Source organism: Pleurodeles waltl, chromosome 9 (assembly GCF_031143425.1).
Source record: "Pleurodeles waltl isolate 20211129_DDA chromosome 9, aPleWal1.hap1.20221129, whole genome shotgun sequence".
NCBI lineage: Eukaryota > Metazoa > Chordata > Amphibia > Caudata > Salamandridae > Pleurodeles > Pleurodeles waltl.
This window is the reverse complement of record NC_090448.1, coordinates 122,992,363-123,012,671: the sequence shown is the minus strand read 5'-3', so window position 1 is coordinate 123,012,671 and position 20,309 is coordinate 122,992,363. Positions and strand designations below refer to the sequence as shown.

The 20,309-nt window shown below is 42.8% G+C and overlaps 1 protein-coding gene and 1 long non-coding RNA gene across 2 annotated transcripts in view; one reads left to right on the top strand and one right to left on the bottom strand.

Moving 5' to 3' along the window:
- Positions 1–20,309, top strand: part of LOC138259004 (musculoskeletal embryonic nuclear protein 1-like) — a 287,666-nt gene that overhangs the window by 10,136 nt on the left and 257,221 nt on the right. The window lies entirely within an intron of this gene.
- LOC138259005 (uncharacterized) overlaps positions 2,184–20,309 on the bottom strand; it is a 65,123-nt gene continuing 46,997 nt past the window's right edge. Inside the window, exon 3 of the long non-coding RNA XR_011198619.1 lies at positions 2,184–5,887. This is a non-coding gene — a long non-coding RNA (uncharacterized lncRNA). The remainder of the gene's footprint in view (positions 5,888–20,309) is intronic.

Below are 20,309 nucleotides of genomic sequence, written 5' to 3'. Positions count from 1 at the left end.
TGCACTACATATAGGTCAATAACTATACGTAGCATCACAATGGTAACCCCGAATATGGCCATGTAACATGTCTAAGATCATGGAATTGTCCCCCCATTCCAAATATGGTACTGGGGAGCCAATTCCATGCATCCTGTGGGCTGCACTATGGACCCCCAGTACTGCCAAACCAGCTTTCTGAGGCTTGTACTGCAGCTACAGCTGCTGCCATCTCACAGACCGGGTTCTGCCCTCCCAGGAAGGCAGAATAAAGCATTTCCCCTGAGAGCAGGGTGTTACACTCACTCCCTTTGGAAATAGGTGTTACAGGCCAGGGAGGGGTAGCCTCCCCCAGCCTCTGGAAATGTTTTGAAGGGCACAAATGGTGCCCTCCTTGCATAAACCAGTCTACACTGGTTTAGGGAACCCCAGTCCTTGCTCTGATGTGGAACTGGACAAAGGAAAGGGGAGTGACCACTCCCGTGCCCATCACCACCCCAGGGGCGGTGCCCAGAGCTCCTCCAGTGTGTCTCAGACCTCTGCCATCTTGTTTTCAGAGTTGTGGGGACACTCTGGAGGACTCTGAGTGGCCAGTGCCAACAGGTGATGTCAGAGACCCCTCCTGATAGGTGCATACCTGGGTAGGTAGCCAATCCTCCTCTCAGGGCTATTTAGGGTCTCTCCTGTGGGCTTCTCTTGAGATTAGGACTTGCAAGAATCCACCAGGACTCCTCTGCACTTCTTTCTTCGACTTCTGTCAAGGATCGACAGCTGACTGCTCCAGGTTGCCTGCAAAACTGCAACAAAGTAGCCAGAAGACTACCAGCGACATTGTAGCACCTAATCCTGCCGGCTTTCTCGACTGTTTCCTGATGGTGCATGCTCTGGGGGCTGCCTGCCTTCACCTTGCACTGGAAGCCACAAACAAATCTCCTGTGTGTTGACAGTCTTCCTCCTGCTCCAGCAGGCACCAAACCACAGCTTCACCGGTACTTTGGGGTCCCCTCTCATCCTGACGAGTGTGGCCCCTGGAACACAGGTGGTGGACCCAAGTGACCCTGACTGTCCAGAGGTCCAAATGTCTGAATTTGGAGGAGGTAAGTCCTTTACTCCCCTCCCCAGACAGTAATCCTGTGCACCGTGTGATTTGCAGCTACAAGGGCTTCTGTGCACATTTCCAAGAAATCCTGCATGCACAGCCGAGCCTAGGTCCCCAGAAACTCCGTCCTGTGATGCTCAGCTCCCTGAGTTGACCTCCGGTGTCGTTGGACCTCTCTTTGCAGTGTTGAGATGATCGCAGTGTTCAGTCTTTTTGAACCTGTGTTCAAGGACTTCTGCAGATGCTTCCCTCCTTCCAGTGGGCTCTCTACGTTGCTGAGGGTGCCTCTCCCTCTTGAGTGGCGACATCCTGGCCCGGACAGCACTCTTTTTCTTCAACCGCGACTCTTGCGTGTAGCAGGGCTTGTTTGCAGTATTTTGCAGAGGAAACCACCCTGCATCCATCAGCATGCGGTGGAACATCTTCTGCACAAAAGCAGAACCTCCAGCCTCATTTCGTTGGTGCAAAACCAGCATCTTCTTCCAACCGCAGGCAGCCATTTTGCACCTTCATCTGGGGTTTAGTGGGCTCCTACCCCGCCTGGACACTTCAGCGACTCTTGGAATTGGTCCCCTTCCTTTACAGGTCTTCAGGTCCAGGAATCTGTCTTCAGTGCTTTGCAGTGTGGTGTGGTCCTTGCAAATTCCTTTATCGTGACTTTAGTGTGTTCTGGGGGAAATAGTAGTACTTTACTCCTGCTGTCCTGTGGTGGTGTCTCCTTTACACCCTTGGTGTTTTCTTACACTCTCAGTGACCCTCTACACACTACACTTGCCTAGGGGTGCATTTGTGGTTCGCATTCCACTTACTTCGTATATGGTTTGTTTTACAGTGTTTTCACTACTTTCTGACTGTTGTCAAATGCACATATTTGCAGATACTTACAAATGCATTTACAAAGGAGTTTTGACACGGAGAGCCGGAGTGAAAAATCAATGACCAAAGGTCTGTTTATTTTTGCTGCAGCAAAGAGGACAGGTTTACCACTGGCATCCCAGGCCCGAAGTAAAGTGTGCTAGCATAAAGCGTTTAACAGTGATATTTATACTCATACATCAAAGGATACATAAAATGTGTAAATAATGATATACGTCATACAGATATTTTAAGGAGTTAATCAGTTTCCACACACTGGTTCCATTCCCAGCTTTGTCCTTGCCTCCCTTCTGCAGCTGCCTGACTCCCCACATTCTTGAGACCCTTCAAAGGATTACGTGGTTCAAAGGTATAGATATCAGCCTTTCCCTCCCCAAAATACCACAGCCGAGGTCAGTTAGTTATTTGAACACACAATTATAATGAGTACAGTGCCCCAGTTAGGGAAAGGAACCAGCTGCAAGCCTATGGCGTGGAACCAGGCTTATTTTACCTAAACAAATATACATAAGATAACATATGTGATAGACAGTGCGTTCAGAGACAACAAAAGCTCAAACTTACACGTGTAAAAGAAACGAAGCAATTCAAAATGAATTCTAACAATCAACCCTTTTTGAGTTTTTTTTCTTCTGAACATAATAAACGTTTTGAATAGTTCTAAATTTCCTCATATATGTTGAATTTTACTCCTACTTCATTGAAATTTGCATTCATGGGGACATAAACAACCGATGGGTATGAGCAACCAGTATCTGTAGTGAGGATAGTGGGGTCAATAGCCATTAGGGAATTTATCTCTTCTCTCTGCATCATAGCTCGATTGGTTTCTAGTATTTTCACTGGCGGAAATTTACACAATTTTAAACAGGAACAGAGAGCAGGTAAGCACTGTACTAATAAACAACTTAATACAATAGCTATTATTATAAAAAGTATGTCTTTAAACAACCAGCCCCACCCCCCAAACCAAGACCATAACCATGATAAACTCCAATCGCCTCCTTCATATTGGCCCCCCTTTTCAAATACCTGTACTGCTTCTTTTATTTTCCCAATATCCAATTCTATCTCTGATGACTTGTTGACAAAATAACAGCACTTTTGCTGGTACTGATGTTGGATTAAAACACATACTCCTCCTTGTTGTACTGTAATCAAGTCTAGGGCAAGCCGATTTTGTATCGCCAATTGGGCTGCAGAGTTTATCTCTATCTGTATACTTCCTATGGCCTCCCTGGTGGCATTAAATGCAATGGCTAATTCAGCTGACATATTCATCATTGCCAGTTGTAAATCGAAAATTCCAAATCCTGGAATAAGAACATGTAATATTTGAAATACCCAGTTCTTTCGCTCCTCCAGTATGGGTGTCCCTCGTTTGTACCTATGTGCAAAACTCCCCATGTTAAGGGGCTGGGAAGATGATATATTTGATATCACAGTAATGTTGGGTGCCAAATATGCCAGTGAACATATCCCTTCCCAGTTTAAAGGTAGTACTTTATATGCAGTTCTTCCACATACGAAGTACATGCCTCCCTGGATTTGTGAATTTATAATACTGTATTTTATTCGGGGCAATCCTACACCCTCTGGGGTGTCATGCTCAGAATTATTGCAATACTTGTAATCCTCCCAGATTGTATTTAGCAATGATACATTTGCCCAGGGTGCAACATATGAACATCTAGCCGTCCAGAGGGGGCCAAGGAAAACCCGGGATAATATTACAGGTGAATTTTTCCCATTTCTATCTTGTTCTCTGGAGGGATCATATAACAATCCTTCTGGATCTACTAGAATCTCATTTTCTCCCACAGTCAGGTTCCAATAATTTACAGTGTAATTTTGATGAGTCCCATTAATTAACGCTGTCCAATTTCTGTCTATTTTCTCCTCTCCTTCAAGATCCCAATTCCCTGTTTTTATATCAAATAACAAAGTGTAAACACACTGTTCAGGAGGGATCTTTCCCATGTATTTTGCCTCTGGGTTTTGCCCATAAAAATAGGTACCAAAACATATGGGAAACATTTTAAGTGTGGCATTCTCTCCAGGCATCGGGGAGAGCTTGTATTCTGCCTGAGTATTAGGGAGCACCGCACACCTAGGGTACCATTGATATTCTTGTTGGTCACATCTCCAAGTGGTATTTGGTACAAGACACACTTCCCCTCTTTCATATTCGCTTGGTGATACTGGTACTTCATAAAGGCCTATAGGATCCTCGGGGTGTCTAGACAAATGCCGGCAAATCCAGCAGTCAGTGAGACTTAATGTCTCCGCTAATTTTCCATGAACCTTTATCAATGGATGTAAGGTAGGATTTTGCAACAATGATGCAACACCACTGGACATTATACATATTAACATAAGGGTCACTAGGTACTTCATTGTTGTTTTGTAAAAATAGTTATAAGGCCACTCTTCCCTATTCTCTAGAGGGATATTTGTCCTGCCAAATGGATATATTTTCATAATTTTATTGTGCTCTTCTCCTTGGTCCTACAACCTTTCTATGATACCGTTTTACTCGTCTCAACCGCCTACGCGTGTTCAAAAATATACCCACACAATTACCAAATATGTAAATGCAAAATATTGATATCACTATACTAATAATCATATACGTATAGATACAGATAAGTGAATTTTCCTTCAATGTTCACACCCACTAGGGTTCAGCACCGCCGTGCTTTCCACTCTAGCAGTTAGGCTGCACTGGTTGGTCCATGAACAAGGTTTTTTTTCAAATACAGGACAATAGATGTTGGCTTGATCCTAGGTCCCTTATCTTCTCCTTTTCAAGTTTTAACTCCTGGTGAGTCTCAACTCCCAGTGAGTAAGTCGCGATACTTCAAAGTTCGTCTTCAGTATAGTTTGTCAGTTTCGTTCAGTGTCTCAGCAAAAATGAGGGCGGAGGCCAGCAAGTTTCAACCAGATCAGTGATGTGCTTGGGTATTAAACAGAAAAAGGGCACCTTTTTTTTTTTTTTTTTTACCGCTGGGACTACAAACCGCACCAACCCTAATGGCTGGCCGCTTCCGTAGAACTGGTACTTGTTTTTTTTTTTTTTTTTTCGCCAGTCACAGAACTGTTAACTCCATTTACCCACTGCTTGAATAGCGTTGCACAAGCTGCATCCCACTATGCTTGTGTTCTCGTTGAGACAATTGTTCTGACCAATGTTCTGGTGTCGTTGCACAGGCTAGTCACCCGTGTTCCTGTTCATGCTGGAAATTTAGTCATCACAGTCATTTACAACCTCGTCGCCCAAAGTGTGCGTAACAACAGTGAGGATAGCTCGTTTTAATGCTGGTACATCAATGGCATCGGAAATGCCGGTGGCAGTGAAAGCGGGGAACTGTATTTCATGAAGGCAGGCGTGCCGTATTCTGCTGAGCAAAGGATTCCTTGGCCATTCAGAAGAGACCTCAGTTTGCAATTCCAAGCTAGGAGCTATCAGGGTGATGTAAATGTAGCTTTTCGTAGGGGTCACCACCTTACGCACCTTCAAAATTCTGTTCATTTGGATGGGCGAGGACGCAGGTTGTATCGATGAGTTTGTTGATCTTGAAACAGTAACTCTTCGTCACTGGGCTGCTGTGTCACCTCAGGAGCAGAAGTAGCACTTGAAACCTGTGGATGTGTTTCCTGTCTCCCTACTTCTCTGTAATCAGGAGACAATGGTAATTCTGCTGTTAGAGTACTTTGTAGTGGAATTGGTGCACGCTTACAGTGGCTAGCATGTATCCAGTTTTTCCTTCCTTCCACTTTCACCGCTGTCTGTGTTGCAAGCAGTACCTGGGCTGGCCCCCGCCACCTGGGCTGAAGACTGTTGGTTCTTTGAAAATTCTTTGTCATAAGCCAATCCCCTGGCTTAAAAGGGTGACCAGGGCCTTCAAGAGGAGTCGGTAGGCTGGCCTTGACCTGTTGGTGGATCAAACGCAAATCTTTAGTCAATTGTTTACAGTAATCTACAAACAAAGGATATTGCACTTCAGAAAGCTTCTTTGGTCGTGGTACCCCCTAGATATTGGCTGGCCTCCCCATGACAACTTCATAGGGGGATAATCGTGACTTGCTACTGGCAGTCATCCTGATGGACATTAATGCTAGGGGCAAAGCATCTGGCCATTTTAAGTTGGTCTCAGCACAAATCTTAGCTATTTTGCTCTTCAAGGTGTAATTATACCTTTCTACAAGGCCCGCTGATTGTGGGTGATTTGCAGCATGAAATCGATGTTTGATGTTAAGGGCGGTACAGACCTTCTCCATTACCTCATTAGAAAAATGACTGCCATTGTCACTCCAGACTAATCGTGGCAATGCGTATCATCTAGGAAAATATTCTTTTAGTAATATTTTGGCGGTAGAGAGGGCACCATTGTCTTTTAATGGGTAGGCCTCTATCCATTTTGAAAACATGCATACTACCACTAACACGTATTTCAGTTTGTTACACGGTTCCATGTGGATAAAATCCATCTGTATAGCTTCAAAGGGGAGATCAGGAGGGGCAAAGTGGCCAGGGGGCGTAGGGGTCCCTTTTCCTGCATTGTGCACTGCACACACCATACAACTTTTAACCAGGTTATTAGCAGCTTTGGATATCAGAGGATTACTCCAAACATGGTCCAAAGTTGTCTTGATGCCTTGGGCACTGATGTGTGCAGGACTGTGGGCCATAGTAACCATAGCGTGTACATAACAATTAGGTAACATCCATCTTCTTCTGTCAGTGTCATCTGTGTAACAGCCCTCACTGTCTAGTCTACCGTTCTTCTCCCACTGTTCCCTTTCCTCTGCTGTTGCTTCTGCTTGAATATCTCTCACACACTGCATGGTATTTTCTAATACTTCGTACTGGGGCTCTCCCTTGATGCTACTCTCAACATATGCATTGTCAAATGGTGCTCGTGCTGTTGCTTTCGCTGTAGCATCTGCAAAAGCATTTCCTCGTCCTATATCATCAGTAATTTTTTTGTGGGCACTACACTTAATGATTGCGACCTGACTGGGCAGGCTGAGAGCATTCAAAAGTGTCACAATCAAGTTGCCATGCTGAATGGTAGTGCCATGTGACGTGATAAAGCCTCTATTCGCCCAGAGTCGCCCAAAATTATGAGCTACTCCAAACGCATATTGGCTATCAGTGTAGATGTTAACACTAAGATGTTCACTTATTTCACAAGCTCTGGTGAGGGCAATTAATTCTGCAGCCTGTGCCGAATTTTGCGAGATTCTATGAGATTCAACCACTGTTTTGACTGTGGTGACGGCATAGGCTGCAGTGGTCGTACCATCTGGTAACTTGAAGCAAGACCCATCTACAAACAGCTCTCCCTGTGGGTCAGATAGGGGAGTGTCTGTTAAGTCTACCCGTCCCTTCGTTTCTTCCTCAGTGGCAAAAATGCAATTATGATCAAATTCCACATTGTCCTGAGGGAGGGGTAGTAACGTAGCTGGGTTCAAGACATTGCATCGCTTCAAAGTAATATTTGGACTGAACAATGTTAATTCGTAACCCGTTAGACGAGCACTGGTGAGGTGCTGCGTCTGTGTCTTGTTTAACAAAATATCAACGGCATGAGGAACCATCACAGTGAGCGGATTGCCACCAACAAACCCTTCACTTTGTTTCACCGCAGCTGCTGCAGAAGCCACTCCTCTAAGACAAGTAGGCAAAGCTTGCGCCACAGTGTCCAAGGTGGAAGAGAAGTATGCACAAGGGCGTTGTCTCCCACCTTGATCCTGTGTCAAAACAGACAATGTACAGCCATGCTTTTCATGCACAAATAAAACAAATGGTTTGCTGTAATCCGGATTACCCAATACAGGAGCAGAGCACATCGCCTTTTTTAATTCTTGAAAAGCCTCCTCACATTTGTCAGTCCAAGGTACAGGAGAGGGCACATCTGAAAGTGTCAGAGCAGTCAATGGTTTTGCTATAAGTGAAAAATTTGGAATCCACTGTCTGCAAAAGGATGTAAATCCCAAAAATGCTCGGACTTCAGAAGGGGTACGTGGTGCAGTCATTGTATGAACCAGTTTAATTCTGTCTGGATGTAATCTCCTTCCCTCCTTAGAGAGGAGGTGTCCTAGATAGGTGACCTCCTCTCTACAATACTGCAATTTTGGAAGGGACACCTTATGGCCCAGAGGTGCTAAATGATGTAATAATGCAACAGTATCAGTCTTACATTGTGTCATGGAATCTGAGGCAATTAAAATATCATCAATGTACTGCAACAATGCAGAGCCTGAAGGTGGATTGAATTGGTCTAATTGACGTTTAAGACATTGACTATATATGCTCGGGGACTCAACAAATCCCTGAGGAATTCTTGTCATCGCGAATGATCTACCAAAAATCGCGAAGCTAAACAAATATTGAGATTCTTCGGCAATTGGAATGCTAAAGAACGCATTCTTCAAATCGATTACGGTGAAAAAACACGCAGAGGGTGGAATCATGGTGAAAAGACTATTCATGTCTGGGACCACGGGAAACTGGGGAATTACTATTTTATTAATTTCTCGGAGATCAATAACTAATCGATATACTGTGTTATCAGTAAATGATTGCTCACCATCTAATCTATTAGCATCATTTCGTTTCTTTACAACAGGAAGGATTGGACTGTTACATGGGCTGCTCACTATTTCCTTTATGACACCTGCATGCACAAGATCAGATATGACTGCCTTGAGCCCTTTTTCGCTTGATTTAGGTAATTTGTATTGAGGAACACGAGGTAACCGGGCACCTGGTTTGATTTTTATTACAATAGGGTCGATATCCATAATGCCTACATCATTCTTGCCTCTGGCCCATAAGCGAGGGTCTATTTCCTTTAGCTCTGGGGGTAAGTCGTATTCCTGTGAGAACATGCACCGAGTTGGGGAAACACTATCCATAGTTACATAGACACCATCCATTGAACAGTGAATAACTGCATTTAATTTCTTTAACAAATCTAATGCAAACAAGTTTTCATTGCAACCTGATGTTAAAGAGAGTGGCGTGTGTACTGTAAATGGGCCTACAGTTACTCTCATAGGTGTTGAGATGGGGCTCACCACGGGGATTCCAGAAATCCCAATTGATGTGGTATGAAGCCCAGACAGGGGAGCCCCGGGGACTGCAGAATGTGCAATAGATGTTCTGGTGGCACCAGTATCTAGAAGAAACTTATGGCCCTCTCCTTCGATTTTTACATCAATGTAGGGACCATTTTGATCTACAGGAATACTTACTCGCCCCTGGCCCTGTCTGTGGCTGTCCTAATAATTGTAGGATTCAGAAAAGAAATCATCAGCATAATATTGTCGTTCAAATGCATTGTCAAAAATATTAGTGTTACGCGGGACCTGATTCTCATTCTGCGAATTCTGATCAGTTCTTCCTCTTCCTCTTCCTCGTCCTCGTGCATTACCTGCCGCGTTCCCTCTATGAAGTGACATACTTTGTCTTCCTTCCAGTAATGGGCAAGTATCACGCCAATGTCCATCCTGCTTACAGTTGGCACATTGGTTGATATTTAATCGGCGGTCTTGGGGTGGTGCAGATGCACCTCGGCCTCGACCCCTTCCCCGTCCCCTTGGTGGGCCACCCCTTTGCTGAGGGGTTGTATCCCGCTGAGGGTATGCCTGCTGTAATAATACCTTTTTCTTCAATTCTTTTACTGACTTCTCATTCTTTTCTAATTCTTCCTTGTACCTGCTCTCATAGTATTGCGCCATCTGCAAAATCTCTGCCTGTCCCTTCGTCATCCACGAACTCTCTGTTGCTTTTAATTTCTGTGATATTTCAGGTAGAAGGCCATTAACAAAGCGTTCTACAAATAGTGTGACACCTGTTACGGTGGCGAGGTCTTGACCGCTAAAATCTATGAAAGCTTGTTCAATTCTAGTAAAATAATCTGGGACATCTTCACCTATTTTCTGTTTATAAGTGGCAAGCTTTCCCCAATCCACAGTCTGAAGAGGTATAACAGTTTCTAACTTAGTCAATATCCGATTAGGTAAATCTAAAATATCCTGATGCGGCAGGGTTCCTGGTGCCCTTTGTGCTTCCCGTGCTTCTAAACCCCCCCATGTATTTCCCAAAGTAGGTGCATCATCTACTCTTCTAATTTTATGCCAAACTTCAGGACCCAATAAAACACCAAAAAAATAGTCAATGTCTTTGAGTGTCATGGTTGTGGTGGAAATGGCAATTCTAAGGTCCCGATAGAATCCAGCTGGATTCTTTCGAGGGTCTGGCAAGTCTTTCTTTATAGCCATTACCTCCTCCCTTTTCCATGGTATATGGACAAATTGGGCCACCGGCCCGGGAGCTGGTTGTCCGGCGGCAGCTGCTGCTGCAACTGCAGCTGCAGTGGGCATATCAGGGTGCACTTCCCTCATTGGGTACCCCTTGTCATATCTATTTAGAACATCTTCCCTGGCTATGACACAAATGCGTACTCCCTCATTTATGCTGTTACTATCAAGAATACAAGCCACACTGTCCCGCCATAATTGGTTTAATTCTTGTTCATAAGGGAGAGGGGTAGAATCTGTAATACAAGACTTCCAATCCCTCTCCAATTTTTCAATCATATACAGCAGTGCTAATTGCTGTCCAAAATGTGACATCTGTTGTATTGTGTCCATAATATCGGTGTGGGTGTAAATAGGATGTGACATCCACTTCTCTGACTGATTCTTGATAACCCGTTTTTCCCAATCCCCAATAGTGGAGCGGGTACTAGGGGGCGAAATCGACTTAATAGGTGTGCCCCATATGGGTGAAAGTGAGTGTATGGCTGTGCACTGTTGGCGTTGTCCATTTGGGGTATTAGGGGCAGGGGACATTATTTGTAACCTTGCAGTGCTGGCTGGTAGTGGTGGGGCAGGTGGTGGAGGGATTAGGACTTGGGCTATTGGGGTAGCTTGGGCTAGAGGCTGTGGTGGTTGTGGCACATGCTGCTGTAGTGGTGCACCTGGATTTCCCAAATTGTGTCCTTGCCCTTGCTGCTGTTGCTGTGCCCCCATGATAGGTTGGGCTACTGCAGGGGGTGTGTAAGGTGGAGGTGCAGTAGGGCTATTATCTAATAGCTGTAGCATTACCTCATCTTCCTCTAATGCATGTTTGGTTTCTGTTGGCTTTGATACATAACTTCCCTCCACCTGAGCCCTATGGACTCTATCTTCAGATTCAATCCCTTTCTGGGTTTGGGACTGGTGATAAAGGGCGGCCTTTTGCATGATGGTTCTCCTATTTTCCCTCTCTATCAGTTTATCTGATTTAATTTTTCTTTTATTGGCCTCCATTTCCCATTTTCTGTATACCTCAAACATATGTTGTCTAGCCTTTTTATGAAACAAACATTCCTGTAGGTAGGTTAGTTTCTTTAAATCAAAAGACCCATCCTCTGGCCACTGGAGGTCAGGACAATGTCTAGTATACCTGCGCCATATACTATTATACAAATTATTCTCTAAACCATAATCCTTTAACATGTCCCACCCTGGTGTTCCCTCTTTTGGGATCGGTTGCTTTTTATCTAAACGTGGCACATGATTTCTGCGAAAACAAAGACATAACCCTTGCCAACATTTCTTATTTCCCATATCTAACCTTTTAAATTTTCAAAAGACAACACACACCAAATTTCAAAATGTAACATGCACCAAAGAAACCCTTTTTCAAATGTGCACCAAAGAAAACCTTTTTCAAATGTGCACCAAAGAAAACCTTTTTCAAATGTGCACCAACTTACAAATTGCTCCAGGCCTGGGCAAATTACTCAAACAAGAAAAACACGTGTAATACAAATTGTCAAATGGTACCTTGTACAAATGCAAATTTACCAAGAACTAATCATTCCCAAAAATGATAAGTTATCCAAAAACAATTATTCTCTCAAATGCAAGTTAAAGCAGACAAGTAGCCAGCGAGGAACAGTCTTACCTGACTATCTGCTTTTCCTGGATTTCTCTCCGGCCGCCCGTGTCAGACTAATCAGTCAAGATAAACACCGATGTTTTCAGGGACTTCGCTGGGACATCATGAGAAAGCGGGGAGAGGCCTGCCCGGTGGATAAGATGCAGCTGCTTTTGAAACTAAGTCTTTGTGCAGGGGCCCCTGGAATCTACACCTCCGGAACGGCGTCCCCCCACTGGCAGCACGTCTCGTGACAGAGCTACTGAAGATATCCACTGGAAGGTCCCTGTTCGGGCGCCAAATTGTCAAATGCACATATTTGCAGATACTTACAAATGCATTTACAAAGGAGTTTTGACACGGAGAGCCGGAGTGAAAAATCAATGACCAAAGGTCTGTTTATTTTTGCCGCAGCAAAGAGGACAGGTTTACCACTGGCATCCCAGGCCCGAAGTAAAGTGTGCTAGCATAAAGCATTTAACAGTGATATTTATACTCATACATCAAAGGATACATAAAATGTGTAAATAATGATATACGTCATACAGATATTTTAAGGAGTTAATCAGTTTCCACACACTGGTTCCATTCCCAGCTTTGTCCTTGCCTCCCTTCTGCAGCTGCCTGACTCCCCACATTCTTGAGACCCTTCAAAGGATTACGTGGTTCAAAGGTATAGATATCAGCCTTTCCCTCCCCAAAATACCACAGCCGAGGTCAGTTAGTTATTTGAACACACAATTATAATGAGTACAGTGCCCCAGTTAGGGAAAGGAACCAGCTGCAAGCCTATGGCGTGGAACCAGGCTTATTTTACCTAAACAAATATACATAAGATAACATATGTGATAGACAGTGCGTTCAGAGACAACAAAAGCTCAAACTTACACGTGTAAAAGAAACGAAGCAATTCAAAATGAATTCTAACACTGTTTTACTAACCTGATTTGGTTATTTCTATATATTTTCTGTATGTTACTTACCTCCTAAGGGAGTATATCCACTGAGATACTTTTGGCATATTGTCACTAAAATAAAGTACCTTTATTTTGGTAACTCTGGCTATTGTCTTTCTTATAATATGGTACCTATATGATATAGTGATATTGCAGAAGCTTTGCATGTCTCCTAGTTCAGCCTTGGCTGCTCTGCTATGGCTACCTCTATCAGCCTAAGCTGCGAGAACACTACTACACTCTACTAATAAGGGATAACTGGATCTGGTATATGGTGTAAGTACCATTGGTACCCACCACAAGCCAGGCCAGTCTCCTACAAGGGATTAGTTTGGAAGCCAGACTTGTAGTGGCACTAGGATAAACAGAAAAGGGGGCTCTGCTGTACAACCAGACTGCACCCCTGATCTTTCAAGCTTTTAGTCTTACTGATTTTTATTTATTTCATTTTTTTTCCTGTTTGACATGGCGGTGTTGCATATCTAGGAGGATAATTAATGTAAACGTTTGAAATGAGAGGAGGTTTTTTTTGCCATTTGGAGTCACTATGAGCCATCTGAGTGGCTTTCACTAATATGCTTTAAATGGAGGACCCTCTTATCTGTGATAAACCCGGCACTTCGTCCTAGAACATGCTCTACTCAGACAGGGGTGTGGAATTTTAATAAAATATCTACGTTTCCATGAGACAGGTTGCTTCTTAAATCTACTTGTCTTGTAAAATAGTCTACTTGTCCCTTTGGTGCCATGCTGTGCGGCGACAAATTATGGCAGCAATCTCGTTATGTAAGAGCTCTGATAATAATAGCCTCTCTGATTTTGCCAGGACTAATACTAAAGCAGGGCGTGAATACTAGCAATTTCAAGCTATACTGTAACAATTTCCTTCTTTCCACAGATCTACAGGTCTACATACTGTAAAATGTAAATGTAAATGTAAATTAGCACTTGTATAGCGCACTACTTACCCGTTAGGGTCTCAAGGCGCTGTACTCATACCGCTATGGAACCCCTCCTGGCTTTTCCCTGTGAGGCGCCCACTCCTGAGCACCCCCAGGGTGAAGCCAGGCATCCAAGCGCTGTTGGGGCCCTTGTGGAGATTAAGCAAGCTATTGCCCAGAGTTACAGAGTGGGACCCATGAATTAGATTAGGCACCGAGGCGAGAATTATCTGGTCAAGGGGAATTGAGCCCAAGACCTGCCGAAGCGGGACTTGAACCCTGGTCTTGAGCCAGAGCTCTGCTTCAGGGTCTGCCTCTAACCATTGAGCCACACTTCTCATACTGGGGCTAGAGGAAGAAGCGAGCAATAGTTCCAGGGCTGAAATGCCTTTGAGTCTGTGCAAACCTACTAGTTTGCATGTTTTAAGGACTTTCACCAGCTCTTCTCTAATCTTTTCCTGTACTGAAAAAGGTTGGAAATGTACTCCTGACAATGGCAGACGTAGAAGTTCTTCAAGTGTTGGGAACAACGAAATGAATTGTAAACTCTCATTAGATTTTTGCATAAGCAGATCTACACTTGCATATTTGCTTGTGCTAAAATACAGTTAACAAATATTTTCTAGGAGTACTGTTTCCTGGTATACCTCTGTGAATTCTTATGAATTTATGAAAGCCATTAATGCAAAGACATACACTATTGTTACTTTCTTTAAGAATCGGACCCCCAATTATGTCTGGCGTTAACCAAGACATTTTTTATTTTTTTTAAAATTCTATTTCTCTCTCGGTCTATGTGTCAGCTGGCTTTACTGTGAGTGATAGCATTTCTGTTCTTCCACAAGGCACCTATTGGCACACACAGTAGGTTTGTTCAGTGCCGGGAACGCCTGTGGCAATATGTGCTTTTTCGGGACCAAAAAACTTTTTGTTTTCGCTTTTTGTCAGTTTGTTACAATGGTCAGGGCCTGGCATCTCCCACAAAAAATAAAGCGTTACAAAAGCCATGTCAAAACAAGACGCTCATTGACAAGACTGACAACCAATGTCTGATCGTTTGGCTTTGCCAGTGCTTATTTATTTTCATGTTTCACATAATCTGATTGAAAATTGTTACACTGATTTTCCACTATGAATATTTTTTGGAAATACTGGCATGCATCCACATATTTATTAAATGATTCTTTAAAGAAATAGTACCTAACATTTCACAGTAACTTAACAAAACTTTTTTTTTTTTTTTCCTACTTGCTCCCCCCCCCCCTTGAACATTTTATTTTGAAAGCAAAGAATCACCAATCTTGCCTACAAGCTTCTGCAACATTTACATGTAATCAGACAACATTCTGGGAGCATTAAGTGTAGCCTCATATTATTAAACTTATCAAATTAATGTATACCTTATTTTTTTTTTTATACTGGAACCACTGTGTGCAGCGTGACCTTTCAACCTATATTTAGAGCACTCACCCTAATAAAGGCTTAATGAACCATAAACACAAGTTCAAACAGCATTAACATATGGACACAGATATTACCTCAACTGCAGACAGTTCCCTTCCGTGTAAACTGGCAGCCAAAGTGTTTGTGCTGCGTGGGGTTACGCCTACTTGTCCCAAGGACAAAATAAATATAAAAACTTGTTGACTCGAAACAATATGTCCTGGGTGTCTGCTATAGGAATTTCACATCCCTGTCTGAGGAGACTACTTTGAACGTTTCACCAATCCATTCGTTCTAATCTGGGTTGGTGGCCTTTGTCCAGTGCCACATGGTGCAAACTTTGGCAACTTCCTAAAGCTTTTTTTTTTTCATGATGCCTTCTTACTAACCAGTTCACAAAGAGTCCATTTTTCTGCTAGTGTAAATTTTATAGAGATCTTTTAAAAGTTTTTAGAACCAGTACTACTTCTTTGTATCTAGATTGTTAATAATGATGTTATAGTTTGCTATCCAAGTGTCATAAACAATGAGTTTCAAATCAACAGCTATTTACAGGGATTGCCAGGAGGCTTAGCTTAGACTGGATTTGCTCCTTCTTATATGGAAGATCATTTCAGGTACTTGATAGAGAATTTATCTCTAGGAGCACATTTAGTAGTTGTGGTGTTCCTCAGGGCTCGGCCTTGAGTCCACTACTTTTCAACATCTACATGAGACCATTAGCAGGCATAGTTGAGCCTTTTGGACTGAACATAGTTTCTTATGCCGATGATACGCAGCTGATAGTTTCCTTCTCTAATTCCCACCCAGATATGGGCCTAGCCCTAGGTCCATGTATGAAGGCAGTTACAACCTGGATGGCTGATAGTAAACTAAAGCTCAACGATGATAAAACGGAGGTTATGTTTTTTGGAAATAAAATTCCCCCTTTAAACTCCAGCATACTGAGAGGAATATCGACCCTCGTCCCCCCCCGTCCCCCCAGCCCCCCCAAAGGTCTGATTAAAAGCCTAGGGGTTTGGCTTGACCCTCTTCTCTCAATGGCCCAAAATGCAAATACAATAGCAGGAACTGCTTTTGCTCTGCTAAGGACCTTGAGGAAGGTTTTAACTATTTTACCTTTCTCAGCTAGGAGAATGGTTGGCCAGGCACTGATTGGTGCCCGGATTGACTATGGAAATGCGTTGTTTATTGGCTCCCCGAAATATGTAAGTCAGAGACTGCAAAGAGTACAAAATGCAGCGGCTCGTCTGCTACTAAATATCCCTAAACATCACTCAATACGGCCAGGAATTGTTTCTCTACACTGGCTCCCGGTAGCAGAAAGGATTCAGTTCAAGACCCTGTGCCATTTTCACAGATCTATATTTGATAAGGGACCTGAAATGTTAAACTCTTGCTCAGGCTTATATTCCAGCCAGGCCTCTTAGATCCTCCTCAGCTAATCTGGCTATAGTCCCAACCATGAGGAAAGTCAGATGGGGAGGAAGATCGGTAGCTTATCAAGGCGCTCTACTTTGGAATAACCTCCCTCTCAAGATGAGAGCTAACTCTCAAGAGATGTTGTTCAGAAAAGAATTGAAGACCTAGCTATTTAAACTTAAATCCCCTGAATAATTTTTTAAGCAGTATTTCATCGTTATGGCTGTATAAGCGCTACGAGGCCGTTGGGCGCTATATAAACCTCTATAACATAACATATCATAACATAACATTCTACCTGTTGCTCTGCCAAATCCACAAGCGGGCCCTGCTTAACAATTTATACCCCCCCCCCCACACCTCCTTCCAAATGTTGCTTCCTGATGTAGGCCCATTCAGATTCACTTAGTTTGCAGCCCTAGGTAACATTTTAGTTCTTTACGCTGTAGTGTCAGGGTTGGTAGAGGACGCAACATCATTGTACATTGCTAACAGTACAAGGCTCTTTTTTTAATTTTTTTATTATTATTATTTTTTTTTTGAATGTCCATTTCTTCATTTGAACTGGGAACCTTTCCTCTTAAGAAATATGATGTTTTAGAGCATTGTTGGCTGAAATCCAGCTTGTAATCTCACAATTATGTTTGTATCTGTGATGGTTAAGTGGAGGCTTTTTTCTAAACATTTGTTTGAAGTGTAATCTCTGAAGAACTACCATAGAAAATATCTGTGATATACAATGACTGCAGCTGAATGAGCAATTACTTTTTTTCATATCTCAGACCTGGACCAGGGAGTACAGGCTTACCGTTAACCAGTTTTATAGAGTAATCCCTATAAACTAATTTCAGATCCTGAGTGTTATAGCAACATAAGATCACATTTCCTTGTTTGATGGCTATCATTTTTAGTATATTCAGAATGCTAAAAAGCACCGTAAAGTAGCACTGAGAAAACACATTTTATATATTATTAGTCTGGTTTGTTTCTTCCTGTTGACAAAAGTATTGGTTTGGGATACTAAAATACCAGGGTCACTGGAATTAGGTGTCAGAGGAGGACCAAATTATGCAACAAGGTTGACTAAATTATGGAGCAAGACGACAAGGTAAATTATGGGGCATAATGCAGCACATTTTGTGATAGTAATACTTATTTTGTCATTTTCACACCTAGCAACAGTGTCTTGGAAAATAATTCACCCTACTTTGTGACTTTTGGCCTTCCAAGTCCCACAGCTCCACCTGTTCACAGTTCTGTCTCACTAGGGGCTCGTTTTGTTCAGTGATGTAGCCAAGTGTGATTACATCAGTAAACATTGTGTGGAACAGTGCTCTCTCCCCTGGGTGCCCGTATTCTTGGAAACAACCATCATCTGTTGTGGGACTCTAACCTCAGGCCTGGCGTGGACAGCTCCACATTGGCCTCTGACAGGAGCTCTTCTTGGCTGGTGCTGGCTCCAGTCTATCTAGCCAAAAGCAAACCTGGGCCTGGTATTTTCCATCCAGCCCCCATGGACACAGAAACAGTTCATACGTGTGTCAGTTCTCTTGTGCACATATGCAGTACACTGACCTTCAGGGAAGGGGATTGGGTTTACCCTCAAGTGGGTTGACTGTACGCTGCAAGTGTGCTAGATGAATAAAAAAACAAGCAAGCCATGCATGCAGCTATTGTCATTTGGAGTCTGCTGTTTCATATGAAGATGCTGGTGAGGTTGGGGGTGAATTGTGGTGTTGCCCAAGAGCACACTCTTGGGCAAAGAAAATTTGACTTTGCTCCTTGTGTGGACTGTTAAGAGTGTTCTACTAATGAAACAAATGGGCATATCTTAATAAATAGGAAAAGCTCAGCACATCATAATAGCTAGTACACCTAGTGGTGGTAATGTGGGCCCATGAAATGTAACTTGCACTCTCAAGAACTGTTGGCTCGCTAGCGAGGGCTTGGTCTGCTGGTCCTCTGTGTGTATTGTGTATTCATGGTCTGAGTTTTGGAAGACGGCTAAGGCACTCTTTAGCCAGACCTACAAAAAATACAGTTGTTGGAGAATAAATGAGAAGCTTGAGGTGAGGGTGAAGACAACATTGCTGCCCTCTGATGGGAACTGAACAGCTTGGTGCCTTTAAAGTGACCATTGTTCCAATTGTGTGTGGTCTGATTTGGCTACTCTGACCTGGGAATAACCAAACATCATTCCTGTACTGTTGTTCCAGACCAAGCACAACTATTGTAGCATTATTTCCTCCTCACCCAGTTAAGCTGCCGTTTGTTTCAAATTCTATTTACTCATTGCACTATATATAGTACGTATTGTTTATATTTGTAGTAGGTTCTACTTTTTAGTGGCTCTCTACCTTTGGATCCTATTTTCTGGACCTTGTCTCTCACCTAAGGTTTTATATGATGTCTTTTTAAAAGTAGCTTTTTCGGCTTACTGCATCCATGTGAATAGTTATTTTGTAAAACAGAGACATTAGATGCATTTTTTTATGGGCTTAGATACAGTGAATGTTCTTATTCATTCATGGATATTGTCTCTGCTGAATCAAATATGAGTTTTGTGCGCTGTGTAACTTCTCTTTTTTTTTTTTCTTTTTTTTTATCAAGCAAATAAAGGCTTCATTATTATTTATCTAGCGCACGTATGCTGTTGATTTGGCCTCATAGGTTTTGTGTTTCCTAGTAGTTCAGGGTTTTCCTTCACAAATAATCTGTATTATCAGATTATAGTGTGTTTTGGGTGTTTAATATTTGTCCATCTGCAAGTCTGTTATGTTTATTCTGTAAAGTGGAGGCTAATGTTTGGATTTATTTGTCGGGGGCTTTATGTAGTTGAAGTAGATGGTTGACTGGTAGTGTCTTGTTTATTGACTTGGAAAGTGTGATTGTATTGTGGGTCTGATGCAGCCATGAGACGTTACTGTTTGTTTCCCAGTCTCTGATGAAACTCGTTGGCCGATGGTTAGCCTGTGCATGGTATTACAGTTACGTGCCAGACTTGAGATCGGTGGAATGTATATGCTGTTTTGCTAAACATGTTCTTTTGTGTCTCATCTCATGGTGGAAAGAGTGGTTGGGAGCAATATGATAGCTGAATACACAGGATGCCAGCGCTTTGTTGGATGTATGTGAATATTCTGACTTGTACGATTAGTAACTTTGAATGATAGTTTTGATAGAGGTACTGAATCTGCTTCATGTGATGCTTTGAGTCCAAATGACGGACTAGTTTTGTATACTTTAGTCCGTTTAGGAGTGTAAACAAAACACAAAACTCGGTCATAGAAGTCTATAATGCAGTTAATGCAATGTAGCTAACGAGCATATCAAAACAGAGAAAATTGCTGTGTCAACAGACCGGAGCTTCACCTTTGATCATTCGGAGCACGTAATAATAAAATCCATACACTTTGCAGTTAGACTTATACGTAGTTTCTCAATACAAGTGAATGGGAGTGAGAAAATGTGAAAGAAGTGAAACCCTTAGGTAGTCACTAATCTCCTCGTGGAAGGGAATGTGAGAAGACCTTGGAAGGAAGATCCAGTTATCAATAATAGGAGCCAATTCTCTTATCTATAAGCTTTGCTTCGCTGTGCCGCCAACTTCAGAACAAGTCTATGGCTTTCAGTAGAAATAAAGTGTACAACGCAAA